The 20,053-nt window shown below is 39.2% G+C and overlaps 1 protein-coding gene across 1 annotated transcript in view; it reads left to right on the top strand.

Moving 5' to 3' along the window:
* Nucleotides 1–20,053, top strand: part of CLVS2 (clavesin 2) — a 195,884-nt gene that overhangs the window by 143,024 nt on the left and 32,807 nt on the right. The gene's annotated exons all lie outside the window — the stretch shown is intronic.

The raw sequence follows: 20,053 nt of genomic DNA, 5'->3' as shown, positions 1-20,053 counted from the left end.
GTTATCCCTAAATCCAAATTTGGCTAAGGAGGTAAACAAGTGACTGAAATAGACTGAATCAAATGCCTTAGCCGCATCAATAGCGACTATTGCAAGATCCTTTTTTCCCTCTGTACCTCTCTCTCTGGTTTGAAAGAATTCTGTCAGCAGGAGAACCTCCCTGATTTTGGAGGCTGAGTTACGGCCATGGATAAACCCTGCTTGATCCTTATGAATAATAAGTGGGAGGCTGCCTTGAAGCCTACGTGCCAAAATTGAGGCAAGGATCTTATAGTCCGAGTTCAAGAGGGCTATCGGTTGATAAGATTCCTTATGACTAGGATCCTTGCCTCCCTTCGGAAGCAGAGTTGTGAAAGAAGCTAAAAAACCAGCTGGTATGGTGTTGCCTTCAATAAAGAATTTGTTATATGTGTTACATAAATACGGAGCTATATCTGTAGTTAAAATCTTATACACCTCATTGGGAAGACCATCTGGGCCTGCTGCTTTATTCGTTGCAGATTCAAAGATCGTTTTGCTGACTTCCTCGTTGGAAATTGGGCTATTAAGAATAGAATTCATTTCTGCTGTGATTGAGGGACAGTTTACCTGACCCCAGAATTGCTCAGACTGAAATTTATCTGCAGATTTTGCTGAATATAAGTCTCTATAATATTCTGTAAAAGCCTCTAAGATGTCTTCTGTGTTTACCAATAAGTTCCCCTGATGAAGAACTCCCTCAATCATAGGGGGCTTATTGTCACCTTTGGCTAACTTAGCTAGTAATTTGCCAGATTTATTACCAAACCGGTAAAGCTTGGCCTGAAACCTCAGTTCTCTCTGTGTTTCCACTAATAATACCATAGCGTCTCTTTCGCTCTTGGCTTTTATGTATTTAGCCCAATGGAAAGGTGTATTTTGCAGCAGGTAACGGTTATATGCATTGGTCACGAAGCTCGTGGCCTCTTTCTCTCTCTTTTTCAATTTTTTGGATATCATAGCGGCATAAGCCGTTATTTCTCCTCTGAGGACTGCTTTAGCAGCTCCCCAGAATATTTCCGGGCGGTCAGCAAATTCGGAATTAAAATGAAGGTATTCCTTGAATTTGTTAATCAAATGGTTCTTAAATTTGGAATCATTTACCAAATAGTGAGGGAATCTAAATCTTGTAGAAGAGTTTATGTACCGGTTTAGCTGTAGTTCTAAAAAGATAGGGGAGTGGTCTGATAGAGTTACAGGAGTTGTTCCTGCAGTAGTTTTCATTGTGCATAGTCTATCATCGATTAGAAAAAGATCTATTCGGGATAGAGTTTTATGAGCCTTGGAAAGGCAGGTGTATTCTTGAACATCAGGATTTTGAATTCTCCAAATGTCTTTAACAGCTAAATTCTGAGTTAAAGTTTTGAATATTTTTGTTTCAAGTTTGTCTCTTTTTTGTTTTGCTTGTTTATTGGTCTGCCGAAGCCTGTCTAGAGGAGATTGTGGCGCCATATTGAAATCGCCGCCTAATACCACATAACCTTCAGAATAGGTTAGTATTTTAGATTGCAACGTATCCCAAAACCCATAATCCAGCATATTGGGTGCATATACATTACAAAGAGTAAGCAATTGATCTTGAATTTTAATTTTCATCATTACAAACCTCCCCTCAGGGTCCCTTTCGGAGTGGATTAACTCATATTCTAGTCTTTTTCCAATCAAGATGGCTACCCCTCTTTTTCTCCCAAAACTGGGAGAGGCAACAACCTCTTTAACCCAAGAGCCTTTAATTTTTTTAATTTCGTCTATGTTTAAGTGTGTTTCTTGCAAAAATGCAAGATCTGCCTGCATTTTTCTCAGATGGGAGACAATTGCTTTCCTTTTAATGGGGGTCGAAATACCTCCTATGTTCCATGATATTAATTTAACTTTATCTAGTTTTTTAGTCATCTGTTAACATAGATAGGGCGATTATGGCAGAAGGCAGGAACGGGGGCGAGAGCAGGAGGGGAACACCAAGAAAAGGAAAAGAGAGAAGAAGAAGGGAGAAAGAAACAAAAAAAAAAAAAAAAACCAAAAAGAAAAAACACAAGGGGGGGGTGAAAAGAGGGGAAGAGTGAGGAGAGAAAGAACCCCCCCCCCAGAAAAGAGAGGGGGAGGGAGGGGACAAGGAAAAAGAACCCCGAAATATCTCAATTCAATGCTCGGCAGGGAAATTTCCCCTGCTGAGTTCTTGGTCCAATAGTGGTCCTCTTCAGAGGACTGTTTTAATTTGAAAAAACCCATGTCAGTTCTATTGAAGGCCTATTAACCCGGTTGTTGTCTATTTGTTTCTGTCTAACTACACACTGTTTGTGTTGTGGATTCTATTTCAGAGAAAAAAATTTCAGCTTCGCGAGCATTTTCGAAAAAATATACCTTATCCCTAACAGTTATTCTGAGTTTGTGTGGGTATAATAATGTCGCTTTATATCCCCTTTGTATCATTTTTATGCATATTGGTGCCAGTTCTTTCCTCCTTGAGGCTGTCTCAGCTGAGAAGTCTTGAAACACAAGAATTTTGGCACCGTCTAAACTAATTGGTTGTTTCTTTTTAAATTGTTGAAGTATATTGGTTTTGTCAAGGTAGTTTAAGAAACGCACAATTACTGGTCTGGGCCTATTTGTTTTATTATCCAATGGGGGTGGTCCTATTCTGTGAGCCCTTTCTATTATTATATGAGAAGTAGGCATTTCTAAGAGTTGTACTAGAATCTGGGTAACAAACAAGGAAAGATCTTCATATTTTTTGCCCTCAGGTATTCCTATAATTCTTATATTGTTCCTACGAGATCTGTTTTCAAGATCCTCGACTTTTGACATTAATTTTTGGATTTTGAAATTAGTTTCTTCTAAGTTGGAGCTATGCGAGACGGTAAGATCCTCTAGATCCGAAACCCTCTGTTCTGCCTCCTGTAGTCTATTTGAAAATTGCCTAATTTCCTGGGAAAGTTGTACTATATCCTGTTTTATCTCAGATCTCAAAGTTTCAAATTTGGGAGTTAGTGCTTCTGATATGTTAGAGACCAAGTTTTGAATATTTAGAGTCTCTGTAACAGGATTAGTAGTAGATGTATTGATATCTGTTACATTTTCTGGGGCTCCTTTAGTTTTTTTGTCCTTGTGTCTGCCTGCCATGCTTGGAGAAATAGTTCTAGGGGTGGTGTTGAGAAATCTTTCCATAGGACAATTGGGAACTGTGTAAGGGAAGTGAGTGACTAAGTGTGTAGGGGTTTATGGGTTATAAACCCAGGGTCGAGGTGTGAAGCGTGATTGTGTTAGTGTGAATAGATGTGATGTGATGATATACGGATTAAATTATTGTGAAATATTAAAGTGAAGGAGAAGGGAAGGAAGGGAAGGGAGGATGGGGAAAGAGGGAAGGAAAAAAAAAAAAAAGGGGGGAAGGAGAGGGAAGGAGTGATTAAAGGGGAGTAAATTCTATATTATTAACCTGTAAGACAGGGTGCAAAAAAAAAGGCGAGTTGTGCAGATGCCAACGGTGATTATGTGCATACAGAGAAGGAACCAAAAACTAAAACAGTGATCCCCAATGGGATGTGAATTGTTTAAGTGATTTAATACGAACTATTCAGCCAAGCAATGGCGAGATTAAATCAAAACAACCTGATTCTGCTTCCCCTGTTCTAACTAATAGGGGTAAAAACCCCTTAACAACTTTTACTTTTCAATTCCAGGCAGACAAAATTGTTTCAACTTTAAATTTATAGATTAGTGGGGCAGTTTTACAGCCTAACTTTTCTAGTGTTCTAAAAGAGGATTTTATATACAAGAAAGCTAGATATTTTTTAATTTAACAAGATTAATGTCTCACGTTTACATGCAACAATCTACAAGGCAAAGAAAGGAAATTGAATAGCAGTGTGGGGGTTGTTGTTGGAGCTACCTAATTACAAGTTCCCTAGGTCTTAAATTGATCTACCCTTCCTTGCCTTCTTACAAATAAGGGCAATCTATTATATGTGTGTTTATGTGATTTGCATGCTGGTAATTAGTTCAAGACTATTCAGCCCAGCAACGGCAAGTTTATATCAGTAAACCTGAGTTTATCTCAATATACTCAAAGTTCCCAACCTAAGCCAGTTTGTGCTGTAGCTGACCTATTAGTCTGATTAATAGAAATTATTTCTATCCCCTTGGATACAATTCTTATTTTGAAGTGGAGTGTAGTATAATTTATACAGTATATTAGTGCCTCAAACGCCTGTGACCAAAACTAGGCACAACAATATTTAGTATGAAGACAAAAATAGGAGGTATATCTCTCTAAATGTTACAAATAGTACTCAGCCATTGGGTTTACCTTAAACTTGTAACCTGGACATACATAACAATCAACAAAAGAAAATCACAACAGATATTCAGTTACATAGTACAACAGAGCAAATTATTTTTGCACTTGATGGATAATTTAGTAAAGTGCAGTCTACAGAATAACTCCTCTAGTACCCCTACCAAAAAATTAGGCACTTCAATGTTTTAGATGCAAGAAAAAAAGCAGGTTAGCTTACAATATGATAAAGCAAAGTTAGTGTCTTAAATTAACATGCACAGGATTATTTAGGAGGACAAAGAAAGTAATTAGTAACACATATCAAACAGCAAGGTATAATTCCTTATGTCTTGTTAACTCTCTTCCCCCTCCCTTCCCCCCCACTCCTGCCCCTTCCCTTTAGAGCGTTTGGGCAAAATTTATGTTCTATATATTAAATTACTTAAGGCCACAGATTTGCAGCAGACATCGGCCAATTTTGCTAATTTTCAATCTTAGGAGGGTGTTAGGTGTCCCCTTCAGGGGGTAAGTGTCAGTGCAGGCCAAAGCCTGGGGCCTAGTGTACCACCTGAGGCATATGTAGATTACCTGATAAGGGCCCCTTAGAATGACTCAGACCACGCAGCATTATGATCGAAAGCCAATTCTGTTTATTGCACAGTGCAAGCCTTTCTTATAGTGACATACAGGGTTAAGGGGATGACACGTTAGGACCGCGTCATCTTACACAGTTATACAGAGCAATTTACAAGGAAAAACTGGAACATGAGTTTCTCATAACAATATTTACAGAGTCATAACAAACTACCATCTGCAGAGACAACCGAGTGTCTAAAGCCTCTTGTTTACATTATCTTATTCTATCTTACTTCTAGGCATTAGGCCAGGGTACATTGGCAAGGCCGAATAGCTAAAGAAACTCATAACATGCATATAATTCTCACTGCATAATACCCCAGTATAATAAAGTCTATTCATTACAAAATGGCTGCGAGGAACAAGATGGCTGCCATCAGGTTCATATTACCCCTAACATACCATCCTTTTATTCTAACAGAATAACATAAAAATAGACAGGCATAGAAAATTAGTAAAGCCTTATATTATGGTAACAGAACTCTATAAGAATACTAAAGAGAAAAATATTCGCATGTCGTGATATACTTTTATAGGCTAATTGTCACTGCATATAGGTACAGTCCCTCCAATACCTTCCATCTATCCTCCAGCCTTCCCAAAACTACCGGTCTACCAGCACAGAGACCCAACCAGCCCCCCATCTACCCCCAAACAACGCTGCATCTTCTATCTCTCCACCTGCATTGCTAGCACCCCCCAATATGTCCAACAGTTCCTTTTCCACAGTAAAGCATGACATAGCAACAGCACAACTGTCTCTAGGTGGCCTCTGATCACTTTAAGAACAGTCTTTGTCCATTTGAGAGCGCTGCACCTTGACACTTTGCTATAATACAGTTCTCCAACAGTTCATTTGCAGTAGGGGTGCTTATCCACGGTTCTTCCGCAGGGAGATACTGGAAATCTGATGGTTTGTTCATGGGGTAGACAAGGCAACCAGTGGATACCCATGGCAAACAGACACTCGAGTCACAGGGAGTCTAGGAAGCAAACAGAAACAGTACAGGATGAGTACACACCGCAATACAATCACAATTATGTCCCAATAAAACGTCACTTACATCCTATGTCATTTAAAAATCAAACAAAACATTGTTGATATATAATACAACTTAAATACATTGACATTTCTCAGAGAATAATTTACAACTTCTCTATATCACTTTGAACTTCAAAAAAATAAAAGAACCTTGTGTTGCTTTATTCTGGATGGCTGCTATCTATAATGCTTATAATTCTCCAACCTAAATTCTCTCACACTCCTATATGAGGAAAGCATACAAACAGAACATCATTTAAAACTACAAGCTCTTTTAAAGGTAAACACATCTTTATGGTAAGAATTACTCTCTTTGACAAACATCAGGAATGACCAAATTCACTTTGCAGATACCATACTAATTAATAAAAGGGAAAAATACATTTGCTTTCATAAACTATAATTATGCTATTCCCTGAAACATTTCTCTGTATATTTACTATAAACTTCTAGCTTAGACGTGTCCTCCTTATGTTCTAAAGGGTGAAGGGTCTAAAATATTATGCTATGTTGCAGCATTTTCCTTAAACCTATTTTCTTATACTCAGTGGGCCATTCAATAGAGTACAATACTGCAAAGTTCACAGTTACCTTTATCTAAAAAGTTACTATGTTAAGCACATAAACTACAATGTGCACTAATACCAATGAAGCATATGATTTCTTAGACCAAATATGATCAATAAAAATAAAACAAATACAAGAAAATACAAAACAAGCAATATAAGGAATGGAGTTAAAACAATACTCCCCTAATTTAATTGGTTGATCCTGTAACAGCATAACAGGACTTCCATATCGAGCGGTAAGGCACAGTCCAGAGAAGGATAGTCTTTATGTCCTGAAGACACACATCAGAGAAAACAGTCATGGATTACCCAGAGTCCAGTTCTGGGGCTGGTACCAGCATGCAAAACAAAGAATGGATCCAAAGATAGTTCAGTAACTTTTTTTACTGCAGTATGATGGTTAAAACAAGCTTGACAAAAGGTCTTTCATCTTTATCTTTTCTTTCTTTAAAGGTTTACTTGCTTTCAATCTTTAATCTTTTGAAGAGTGCACTTATGGAATTTTGCCTGTACAGATTTTACCTAAATATGGAAACTCAAAAATAATTCAGTTAGTGTGTTTCAATCTCTGAAGACAGCATACTCTCATCCTGCAAATACAAATATGTTAAGAACAAAATAGAAAAATAAAACATTTTAGGCCTCTGAAATATGAGAGCAAAATAAAACACAGAAAGACAATAAAAAGATCTAATCCTAGGGCACAGCTGGTGGTTAGACAATAACATTGTACAAGGAGATTCAAAACGTTTTAGGTTCACCTCCTAAAAGCAATCACCCCCATTACATAACGATATTCATCAATACTCATCAATACTTCCCCCATGTTTGCGTAAAACATCTCATGTGACACGCACACACAAGATAACAAGAAACTAAACGATAACGCATGCACTCCACTCATGCAGAGACAACTCTCAATAGCAAGCAAAATGAAATACACTTCACAATTCAATATGCTGTCCACAAAAGAGAAAAACATAACAAACAATGAAAACCAATCGTTCTTGTCTTACACAAAAGGAAACATTAGCTGCTGACACAAATTTCAAACAACCACAATTAACTTAGAATGCAACACATATTCTGACATTCGCTGAAATGCAACACACTCAGAACATGACAAACAATTAAAAACATCCACTATGTACAAAACTTTAATATCACACAAAGAAAGCAATCACAGCAGATGCCCAAGAAACTTAAGTTGCAGATTGCACAAATAAAATTGCGCTTATTTGGGAAAGATCAGATAACCACAGTAGCCACTGTTAAAGGGACATTCTAGGATAAATGAAAATTCATTATTCAGATAGGACTTTTAATTTTAACCAACCTTCCTAGATTAAACCAAACATAGGTAGGCTTATATGCTAATTTTTTTAAACCTTTGAGGACTGCCTCTTATCACAGGCTGTATAAATCTCATTACAATACCAAGAGACAGAATACACGTAAGCCATATAAATAAAACCAAAACTGTGAACAGATAAATTAGCTAGTTATATAAATGCAGTAGAATCAGATAAACTGTGCATCATTTGTTTTAGGGGTGTTTATTTCTAGACACCTTATAGACCACGGCTTAACTGTTAAGCAGCAATCAAAGTCATTGCAATAATAGTGGTAGACTAGTTAATAACCAAATAACTATATATATTTTTAAAGTGTCACTGAAATCACTTCATTAAATAATATCTCATTTATTTATTGAACGCAGTGGGGGTTATTTTAAATAACAAAGAGTTATATCTGTGAGATACAGTTTGACAGCCACAGAAATAAAATTATCATTTTTTAAGCTATATTCTATGGCAGAATATAATATAAATATTTGTTTCTTTGTAGTGAGCAATTTATAGTTATCATTTTTTATAACATAGAACACCAGTACTGCCGCTTTAAATGTACAGTGCAAATTGTTCTCTCTGTAACAAAGCCAAAAAAAACCAAAACATGCACAGTGTTATCAGTCTTTCTCAAGGATAGTAAGGCAAGCTCAAAGTTTCATTTCTACTTAAAGGAGAAACACTGTTTACTGCTTAAAAATATAAAATTCACACTAAAACGTGATAAAAGCTAATTAGTTTAACCACAACAAAATTATTGGATTTAACGTTGTATATAATTTGATATTCCCCATTCTGCAGTTGTCCAGCCAAATATAACAACCGTATATAACACAACAAAAAATAAGCTTTCTGAAAAAGAAATACTAATACAATTTCTCCTTTAAATTAATCCCAATGATCCTTATAATAAAGAAAATGTATACTGACGTTCATTAAATAGCCTAAACAAGCATAAGCAGCATAAGAACGCACTCACAGTGGGATGCAGGCTAATTAAAGGGACATTTTAACCAAATTAAAAATAATCTTTAATTGAAACTGCTAACACAGTGAAATATACTAGTGTTAGGCTTACAGTAAACCTCATCGTCTTTTATGTAAATATTCCCTTAAATTCTCAGATGTTATACCAGTTTTCCTGTATCCCTTTAAATATTTTCACTCCTCTGTTTTTTCTTGTTTTTTTTTTTTTTCCTTTTCTTTTTTCTGTCCGCTAGTCTCACGGATCCCTACACTAAAATTGTAGACAACTTATCACTTCAGTTTGCATTACAGAGAGAATTAAGTTATGCTGCAAAAAGAATATCTGCTATCTGAACAGCAAATTTAAAATAAATATATACAAAGAAAGGTCTCTAAAAATATATTTAGCAAACTACTAATACAGGGTTATTGCACTGGTTCTTTAAATAAGAAAATGACAATTTTCTATTGCTCCGTCTACGCACTGAGCTCTGATTTTCCAGACAAATATAAGATAATATGCCACTTGTATAACAAGTCATGGACAATACATTACTAGCAACACCTTGTTACAGTGAACCGTCCCTTTAAGGACTAACCATTCATCACGCAAATTACATATGTATATCCTAACCATAATTTAGGCTGCTTGTATGATTTACCACACCAATTTCACCTCTGTACTGTAGCATGACCTGCAGATTAATTTACTTGCAACAAAAACGGACGCCCTTTTAGAAAAACTTTCAATTACAGCCTATAAATATATTTCATTGTGTGCACCCACGCCGTGCACAGACCTTACAAATACAACATACGTTAACCCATTAATCATACCAGAAACAGTTTCATATTTACCAGAGCGTGACAAAAAATCACACACACCATCGCACTTTCAAAGCCGTTACTTCACTTACAAAAACAATATCATATCTTTACATGCCGAACAACAATTATCACTTAAAACTAAAACTGCATATGAATACCACATACTTAAAACATGCTGGTGACTTTGAAATACAGTTATATAAAATAACATTACCAAATATCTTCTAAAAACGTCTGATTTCCCAGCAGAGAAACAGAAGGAAACATTATTACGATACAGAAGTTCATTCCATCTCGCATACCAGAGATTCACTCCCTTTTTTCCTTTCTCAGAAAAACATCTATTTTCTAGCGTACGACATACATATATATATATAAAAAAACACTAGATTAACTTTTCACCATTTCCACAATGCATTTTTTCTTTTTTTTCGAAACCCCACAAAATGGCCACTTTTGCAGGGTTTGAAACAATCGTTTTCAAATAATACATTCTGTTCCTGGTCCAAAGTAAATCTGTTACACGCATACCACAGTGAGAACCTACAGACCATCACACATTATGCATCTCAATATACACAATTTCATTTTTGTTACTGCAAGCAAACAAAAAAAATCTTACAAACGAAGCTGCTGTAACAGGTTTCTTTTCTTTTTTTTTTTTTTTCCCTTCTGATCTATGTGCGCGCTCAGTGGTGGCCCCCCTTCTTTGCCTGCTACATTCTTTAACACAGAGATTTCTCTATTTATCAAACAGCAGTACTTACTGACCGTGTTTTTTAAAAAAATATTTCTGTCTTTTGCAGAAACTATTAACTCTTCTTTTCTTTTACCTTATACATGTAATTTTCTCTGTGCATTCTTATCTATGAGCAGTTCCCCTTTCTCAATACAATAATAACATGCACAGCCACTTAATATTTTCTACGCACAGCATAAAAAAAAACACAAACAAAGCAAAGCAAGCATCAGATATCAACATGAGCTTCAGGTGGGTAGCAAAACTCTATTATGGGAATGAATATGGGAAACTTCAACACACGTGAGACTTACTCACTTCACTGCCAAGTTGCCCGGGGGACCTTATCTTAAAAGAACCTCCCGTCGACTGGCATACATATATTACTTGCGCGCTTATCACCGACAGGACTCACAATACCTGTCGTGTCCCAGCACAGGACTGATTACCTGTCTGGAGGGGTATCACAACTGCCGGCAGGACTTTAACCTCCGCAAACCTGTGCTTCAACCACAGGAACCCCTTTAACCTTATATCATTATCATCAACACCTATTACCAGACTAAATTTAGGTTCAAATTCACAGAAAGAAAGCATGGTAAAAGCACTCATAGTTACTCCCTGCGAATCCCACTGTCCTGACGCCAAAACTGTTAGGTGTCCCCTTCAGGGGGTAAGTGTCAGTGCAGGCCAAAGCCTGGGGCCTAGTGTACCACCTGAGGCATATGTAGATTACCTGATAAGGGCCCCTTAGAATGACTCAGACCACGCAGCATTATGATCGAAAGCCAATTCTGTTTATTGCACAGTGCAAGCCTTTCTTATAGTGACATACAGGGTTAAGGGGATGACACGTTAGGACCGCGTCATCTTACACAGTTATACAGAGCAATTTACAAGGAAAAACTGGAACATGAGTTTCTCATAACAATATTTACAGAGTCATAACAAACTACCATCTGCAGAGACAACCGAGTGTCTAAAGCCTCTTGTTTACATTATCTTATTCTATCTTACTTCTAGGCATTAGGCCAGGGTACATTGGCAAGGCCGAATAGCTAAAGAAACTCATAACATGCATATAATTCTCACTGCATAATACCCCAGTATAATAAAGTCTATTCATTACAAAATGGCTGCGAGGAACAAGATGGCTGCCATCAGGTTCATATTACCCCTAACAGAGGGCTTATACCTTTACACCTGCACTGGAGTATCAAAAGGGGAAACAAGGATGTTTAATTACCAAGTGCAGGTAGAACACAGCTTTTTTTTTTTTTTTTTTTTCTTCTCTTTTTTATATGAAAACAGCGACCAATTAACTTAGCAATATATTGAATCCTAGAGTAATATCTTAAGTTAATATGCACAGAATTATGTGGAGGGAGAGAAAAGGTGGTTAGTTGTACATAACAAGCAGCAAACAAATTGCAGGTACCCTGAGTCCAATTTTTTCAGAAGTTTGAGCAAGATTAAGCTGTATATGTTTAAATTTGTTTAAGCCAGTAATTTGCAGCAAACAGTTTCTTGAAAATAGATGCAGTGAGATGTTAGTTTGCTAGGCAAAGTGGTAAAGATGTCCCTCTCACGTCTCAACCTTTTGTTAAAGCAGTGGAGTGGAGACAACAGGGAAAAAAAAGAGTCATATGAAGGAGTTAGTGGCTCATGCAATTAGCAAGAAAAGATGCAGTTCATTCTTAGTCCAACTAACTTCCTTATAGATAAATAAAGGTGTTAAAGAAATAGCGTAGGTTTTTAAGGTAATTTATGCTCCTTCCACTCTTAGGTTTAAGAAGCACTTGTCCTGTTAAACCCTTTTAATTAGCTTCCCTTTTCCTTCCAGCGAAAGGGTATATTTCACAAGTGTAGGAGCTATGCCTTGGCTCTTTCAATATAGCTGGACAATATGCACCTCTATAGAGGAAAAGTACCTTAAACTATGCAGCTCGGTGCCATAGTTATATCAGAACGTTTCAGGTTCAATGTTCCAGTTATAAACCTATGCCTCGCCTTCCCAGGGTGACTGGCCAACATGTGCCCGATCCAAACGCCAGGCTTCCACAAGCAGCATCGGTGTGTGGAAGACTATGGCTCGACGGTCACTCACATGCTGTGTCAGCAAGCAGCACGGCGCCGGACAATCAACGTCACCAGTCAGCGCCTCATCTGACCGCACACACCGCTCCTACTGCAGAATGAAGAGAGGCAGCCGGACTCCACTTTCTTTTAGCCTACAAAGGTTGGTAGAAATGAGGGGAATTGAAGCAGTGCGGGGCATGCAACTTAGGCCAATGTTGGGTCAGAAGATTTTGGCTAGGTATGAATCTCAGTCACAGGGTTCTAAAAGTCGTAGGCAGACAGCATCGTTAGGCGGTCTCCCATCCACCTCCTCACGCAGCACCGGTGGGAGGAGTGGGGGGGGATCAGCCCGTGCTTATTGTTTTGAACCCGCAGAGAGTTTTTAGTGAAACTAAAGGGGCCAAGAGCATATGCGGTGTGCTGTAGGTACACCGCTATGGAACCAGGATCCAGTTGCCTTTGGATAATTAGCCGCCCAGGACAAGGGCAGAGCTCGAATTAGCCGCCAGTGGCTAGTATAGGAGTTTAGAGAGAGTGTGCTCTCAGCGTGTCCTGCACACAGTCTCCTCCCCCGGAACCTAGAGCATGCAATTTTAATCAACTTTCTAATTTAATCCTATTATCAATTTTTCTTTGTTCTCTTGGTATTTTTTTTTTTTTTTTCCAAATAAGCTTTATTGTATAATTCAAAATGACAGTTTTTACAGCAAAATCATTGTAGCAAAGTATGACATCAATGTTCGGTATAATACAGTATTCTCTTACATATCTTTTTACAAAGCTGTTAAGATTCTTTCTGCCCTACACTCACGGCTTGTCTAGGCCGGCCTCTGGCTGTTCCTTCACCTTTTCCACTTCTCTCCCTGTTCCCAGGTCTAGTTACTTCTCTGTGTCTTTCAGTGGTCGGGACTCTGTCCATTGTAGTATTATCCTTCTCTACCCTGTGCCCTCGCCTGTGGTTATGTCCCCTGTGTTAGTTGTATTGCCCCTCCTTCTCCCTCCATTTTGGTATTCGTGTAAGCTCTAGGATGGCTATCATATGTGTCTCTGCCCATCACGACAAGTGATGCCCCAGCAATTATCTTTGTGCCCGAGCCTAGGGTGATGTATATCTATGAGCGGGGACGGGGGGGGGGGAGGATAGGGTGGTTCGTCATGAGTGCTTGTTCCATATTTGTAGCATTATTTCATGTGTCTCCACTGTGCCATTCCTAATGTGATGATATCTTTCTAGTTGCAGTAGCAATCTACTTGTTTCACCCACTCCTGGTGAGTAGGGGGGTGGCAGTTTTCCATCTACGGGGGATTAGAGTATTTGTGCTGTTCAGCATAGTTAGGAGTAGTTTCCTTCTCGTCATGCATTTAATCTTAGGTAAGCCAGCGTACAGAAGCATTATTTTTGGGTCTCTGGGGATTATAATCTCCAGAACTTTGCAAATGTGTGCAAGGATGTCCGTCCAGAATTGCTGGAGTTCCGGACATTCCCACCACACGTGCAGGACGGTACCCTCTGTCTCACAGCCCCTCCAGCATCTACCCGAGGCGTTCGGATATATTCTCTTTAACCTGCTTGGGGTGAGATACCACCTGGCGAGGAACTTATAGTTAGTTTCTTGTATCTGTGCTGATATAGAAGCAGTCTTATTATTGAGGAATGTGTTTTTCCATGTCTTTACATTTATTTCCTCACCCAGCTCCCTCTCCCATGTTTTGGTATATGCTGGTAGGTTACCTGAGTCATTTTGTCGCAATTTCTTATATATAATGGATATCAGGTGTGAGCGTGTCCGTCCGTCATAACAAAGTTGTTCAAATTCTGTCAGCTCATGGGTCAGGGTGGTTTTGTCTTTGTGCGTCGATATAAAGTGGGAGATCTGAGCGTAGGCTAGCCAATTCAAATGTGGTACTGTATCTTGAACATCCTCCCATTTTTTTAATTTTATGTTGTTGGATCAGCCTATTGATTGTGTTCTGTCCTACCTGCTGTCCCTGGACTGAATATTTCCTCGCTATTCCCAGTGCGAGGGCTGGGTTGTCCATGTATGGGGTCATGGGGGAGGTCGGTGAGGATATCCATGTGGATGTATGGATAATTTTGTCCCACACCCTGAATAGTTCCTTAAAGAGAGGATATCTATCTACAATTCGTGATCTTTCCTTCCCTAATGTCCAAGTTAGATATCCCAGGTTATTAATATGTAGTATTGCTCTATCTATCTGTATCCAGTGTTTTGAATTATCGTTTGAGTACCATTCCACTATTCTTTGTAACATCAAAGCCTGTCTATATGTCAATATATTCGGGACTCCCAGACCACCCTCCTCTTTTGCCATGTACATAGTTTGCTTGTTTATTCTGGGTCGCACGTCTCCCCAAATGTATGATTCCAGAGAACCCTGGAGTCTGTTCATAAAGCCTTTTGGGAGGGGAATTGGTAGAGCCTGCATAACATAAAGTATTCTGGGGAGCACATTCATTTTTATAACACTAATTCTGCCCAGCCATGACAGTTTTTTGTTTTTCCAATTGGATAAGTCTTCTATTATCATCTTTTCTAATTGTTTGTAATTAGCTTCAAAAATAGCCTCTGGATCTGCAGATAGCTGTATTCCTAAATATTTCATTGTGACTGGCTGCCTATGTAGTGGGCATTGGGACATCAATAGGGACATTTTATCCTCTGAAAGATTTATGTTTAACACCTCTGATTTGTTTATGTTTAATAGAAAATTGGAGTATTTGCCATACTCCTGAATTATCTTTAGGGCCTGTGGCAGCGATTCCTCTGAATTTGTTAGGGTTAACAGGATGTCGTCCGCATACATGGCTATCTTGTGTTCTGTGTCATCTAATTTAATTCCCGACACCCGGGGGTCTGCGCGGATCTTTAGGGCCAGAATGTCTATAGATATTGCGAATAATATTGGGGAGAGGGGGCAGCCCTGTCGAGTTCCGTTTGTGATCTCAAAGCTCGTGGACAAGAGGCCATTGACTTTAATCTTGGCTGAAGGGGCGGAGTAAAGTGAAAATATCATTTCGATGAAATGTGTGCTGAAGCCCATCTTTGACAGAGCGAACCGTAAGAACGTCCAGCTCACCCTGTCAAAGGCTTTCTCCGCGTCCATAGATGTCAGTGTCATTGGGATGCGTTCTAATTTAGCATATTGTAATAACTGCAGAACCTTCAGGGTGTTATCCCTTGCCTCCCTCCCTGGGACGAATCCCACCTGATCCGAATTGATTAATCCTGGGAGAACCCTATTTATTCTTGTGGCCAGTATCTTCGCGTAGATTTTTACATCTGAGTTAAGTAAAGAAATAGGGCGAAAATTTTCGGGCCTCTCTGGGATCTTTCCCGGCTTGGGGAGAACTGTAATATGTGCCTCCAGTAGGTTCCTTGTAAACCCTCCATCGTTTTGTAGGGTATTATAAGTGTCAGCAAGATGAGGGGCCAGTGTCTGTCCAAATTTTTTATAGTATGCTATACCTAATCCATCTGGTCCCGGGCTTTTTCCAGTGGGTGAGTCTTTTATTGCCTTTAGAATTTCTGCAGGAGTTATACATGCCTTTAATTTTTCTGCCTCTTCCGTACTAATTTGGGGGATTTTTATATTATCTATATATGATTCTAACTCGTGGTTAATGCTCCCATTTTCGGGATTTATGTCAGTAGGTCTTGTGTTATCTTTTAAGTTATATAATGTTGAATAATATTGTCTTAACGTCTCTGCGATACCTCTGCTGTTGTCATGTTTTTTCCCCTGTTTATCTACAATTCCTGTAACATATGCCCTATATTGTTTTCTCTTGAGTGTCTTTGCTAGAGAGGTCCCCGGTTTGTTACTGTATTCAAAATAGTGTTGTTTTAAATAGAGGGCTTTCGTTTGGGCTTCTTTAATTTGTAGGTTTTGTAGCTCAGTTTTGACTTTTTTCAGGGAAGTGTATACATTTGTATCAGTCGTGTCTTGTTTATGTTCCCTTTCCCAGTATGCGAGTTGTGCTTTCAATGAGTTATAATATTGTCTGGACTGCTTATTCTGTTGTGTTTTGATTTTAATCATCACTCCTCTTATCACTGCTTTGTGCGCCTCCCATATCATGGAAGGTTTGCTCTGATCTGTTTTATTAATTTTGAAGTATTCCTCTAATGCCTTTGTTATTTCCAGAACTATTATCGGATCATTCAGTAAAAACTCATCTAACCGCCATATGTGGGGTAGAAATGGTCTCTCTTGCCATTCGAAGTCGCAGACCACGGGAGCGTGGTCTGACCATTTGATAGGCATTATGTCTGAGTAAGTGATTTGCGAAAGCATAGCTGGGTCTGCTAATATGTTATCAAGAGTACAGATGGTGCGGGTGTGAGAAGAATGTGTAATTCCTTGCCCTTGGGTGCATCACCCGCCATGTGTCCCGAAGCTGTAATTGCTGTATTTGCGCAGTTATTGATTTCAGAACTTTTTTTGGGATGTTAGAGGTACCGCTAGAGGTGTCTATTTTCGGGTCTAAAGGCGTGTTAAGATCCCCTCCTACTATCATTTCTCCTTTGCCTATTTCCAAGAGTTTTTGGGTTACTGCCTTCATGGTAATATGTTGCTGCTGGTTGGGTAGGTATATATTTGCTAATGTATCTATTATATAAAAGACCCACAACTATGATATATCGTCCTCCCTTATCTTTTTCTACATGGGTTGCCTGAAATTGCACATTGTTGTTAATAAGAATTCCCACCCCCCCTGTCTTTGTAGGGCCCGAGGATAAAAACTTTGTTTGATATCTGGGGCTTAATACCTTTGGTTCCCTCCCCCTCTTAAAGTGGGTCTCCTGTATGAATAATATATCACCTTTTTGTTTCCGTAAGTCATTAAAAGCGATGGATCTTTTTTCTGGACTGTTGAGGCCCTTAGCATTGATAGTGATGAGTCGTAGTTTTTGTGTTTTATAATGTTCTTCCCTTGTCTCTCTGTCCACTGTATTAGTTATTTCGTGATCTTATTGCTGAAGTGATAGGCATGGCCTTGTTTTAGTTTATTGTGGGAGATGTCAATCCCTATACCGTGAGTGCAGTATTTCCAGTAAAAGGTTAGTGCTACTTGTGTGCTGTGTATCACGCAGTGTCTTAGATGTCTACGTTAAATTGGGGGGTGTTATCCCTTGTCCCCAGACCAGTCGTCTGATATGCAATAGTCTCATATATACTAAGCTTAACTGCCTTATCTTGCTCCGCCTAATTTGTTATTTGTTTCTGGGTGTCTAGGGAGATCCCAGCTACGCTGTACGTCTGCTTTGAGTCCTATGGTGTGCGGTAATCTAGAGTTATCCTTAGGCTTACGGTCATGGGTTATTATGCGTATCCCCATACCCTGTTTCACATCACTACCACAGTCACCTAGTGTACAGTATCAGCCGTATTTAGTCAGTTCAGGATTTAACCCAACTGCTAGCGTGGATATTAAAACACACGCTGGCACACTGAGAAATATCCAGGACGTGACCCACTCAGGAAACAAAATAAGCAGGATATAAGACCTTCCCAAAAGAATTAGTAATTCAGTATATCTTCTTGGGGACAGAATTGATTTACAGGAGATAGCGTTCCTTTCTCAGGGAAATAGAAACAAACAAAGATTATGTCCCTTTAAGCAGGTTATCAGCGAACAAATGATAATGTTTCTTTCTTGCAGGTTTGCAACAAACAAAGAATGTCCCTTTAAGCAGGTTGTTAGCAAACAAATAATAATGTCCTTTTAGCAAGATTAAAGCTAACAAAGATAAAGTCCCTTTAAGCAGGTGTCCGCAAACAAATGTTAATGTCCTTTTAAGCAGGATTGTCAGCAAACAAAAGATAATGTCCTTATTAGCAGGATTAAAGCAAACAAAGATAAAGTCCCTTTAAGCAGGTGTCCGCAAACAAATGTTAATGTCCTTTTAAGCAGGATTGTCAGCAAACAAATGATAATGTCCTTATTAGCAGGATTAAAGCAAACAAAGATAATGTCCCTTTAAGCAGGTGTCAGCAAACAAATGATAATGTCCTTGTAGGCAGGTTTGTAAGCAAACAGATGATAATGTCTTTTTAAGCAGGTTTGACAGCAAACAAATAATAAAGTCCTTTTTAGCAGGTTTTGACAGCAAACAAATAATAATGTCCTTTTAAGCAGGTTCGTAAGCAAACAAGATTTGTAGGCAAGAGGTATAGGCAAAACTAAGTCAGGAAGGATAGGGTCAGGATCCAAAAGATAGTACTCACATAGACAAGGTCCGGCAAAAGAGAACAAACGGGCCCCGAGTAAATCTCCCGCCGAGATTTAAAGGCAGAGAGAGGGCCGTTACGTCAGAGGGGTTGTCTAGAGAATGCGTCACGTTGCCTAGCAACGTGACGTAAGAACCCAGAAGAGATCCGGGAGCCGCGGCGACACGGCGATGAACGGAGGAATCATGACAGCACCCCCCCCTCAAGGACCCCTCCGGGGGACAGGACCAGGCCTAGTAGGGTGAAACTTTTGAAAGGCCTTAATTAAGGCAGGGGCACGCCGGGCAGGTTCCCAGAATCGTTCCGTAACGGGATAACCCTTCCAATGAATGAGATAATACAGTTTCTTACCACGAAGTTTGGAATCCAGGATGTGACTGACCTCAAATTCAGGTCGTCCATGAATCAAAAGAGGTGGAGGTTTGAGCATTTGTTTAGAATACCTATTAGATAATACAGGTTTCAGAAGAGATACGTGGAATACCGGATGGGCTTTGAGGGTCTTGGGCAGAGCAATTCGGTAAGCAGTAGGACATACTTGACCCAGTATCCGGAAAGGACCCACATATCGTGGTCCCAATTTGGTGGAAGGCTGCTTGAGGCGAAGATGATGTGAAGAAACCCAAACCTTATCGCCAGGCCGATATTTAGGAGCCCTCCGTCGCCGAAGATCAGAATAGAACTTATAACGTTCAGAAGCCTTGGAAAGAAGAAGGCGTATCTTCTTCCAATGACGAGTTAACCTCCTGGCGGATAGATCAGAAGCAGGATTTTCTGTGGAAGAAGTGTGTAGAGGAAATGTTCTGGGTTGAAATCCATAGGCCGCATGAAAAGGAGAGGTCTGAAGAGAGGAGTTGTAACGTGTGTTATGAGCCAATTCTGCTAGTGGAAGATAACCAGTCCAATTAGAATGATGATGATCCACATAATGCCTCAAATAAGTTTCAAGGCACTGGTTAACCCTTTCGGTTTGGCCATTAGACTCCGGATGATGTGAAGTAGACAAAGAGATAGTTGTTCCAAAGTGTTTGCAGAGTGATCTCCAAAACCGAGAAACAAATTGTACTCCTCTATCCGAAACGATGTTCAGAGGGAAGCCATGTAATCTCACGATGTGTAAGAGAAAAAGTTCGGAAAGTCTTTTGGCAGATGGTAAACCAGGTAAAGGAATGAAGTGAGCTGTCTTAGTGAACCTGTCAACAACCACCCAAATAGTGTTGTTTCCAGCTGAAAGAGGAAGATCGGTAATAAAATCCATGGATAAATGGGTCCAAGGCTGATGAGGAATGGGTAACG

This window comes from Bombina bombina, chromosome 4 (assembly GCF_027579735.1).
Source record: "Bombina bombina isolate aBomBom1 chromosome 4, aBomBom1.pri, whole genome shotgun sequence".
Taxonomy (NCBI): Eukaryota; Metazoa; Chordata; class Amphibia; order Anura; family Bombinatoridae; genus Bombina; species Bombina bombina.
Note: the sequence above shows the minus strand (reverse complement) of the source record. Positions and strands in the feature narration are given on the sequence as shown.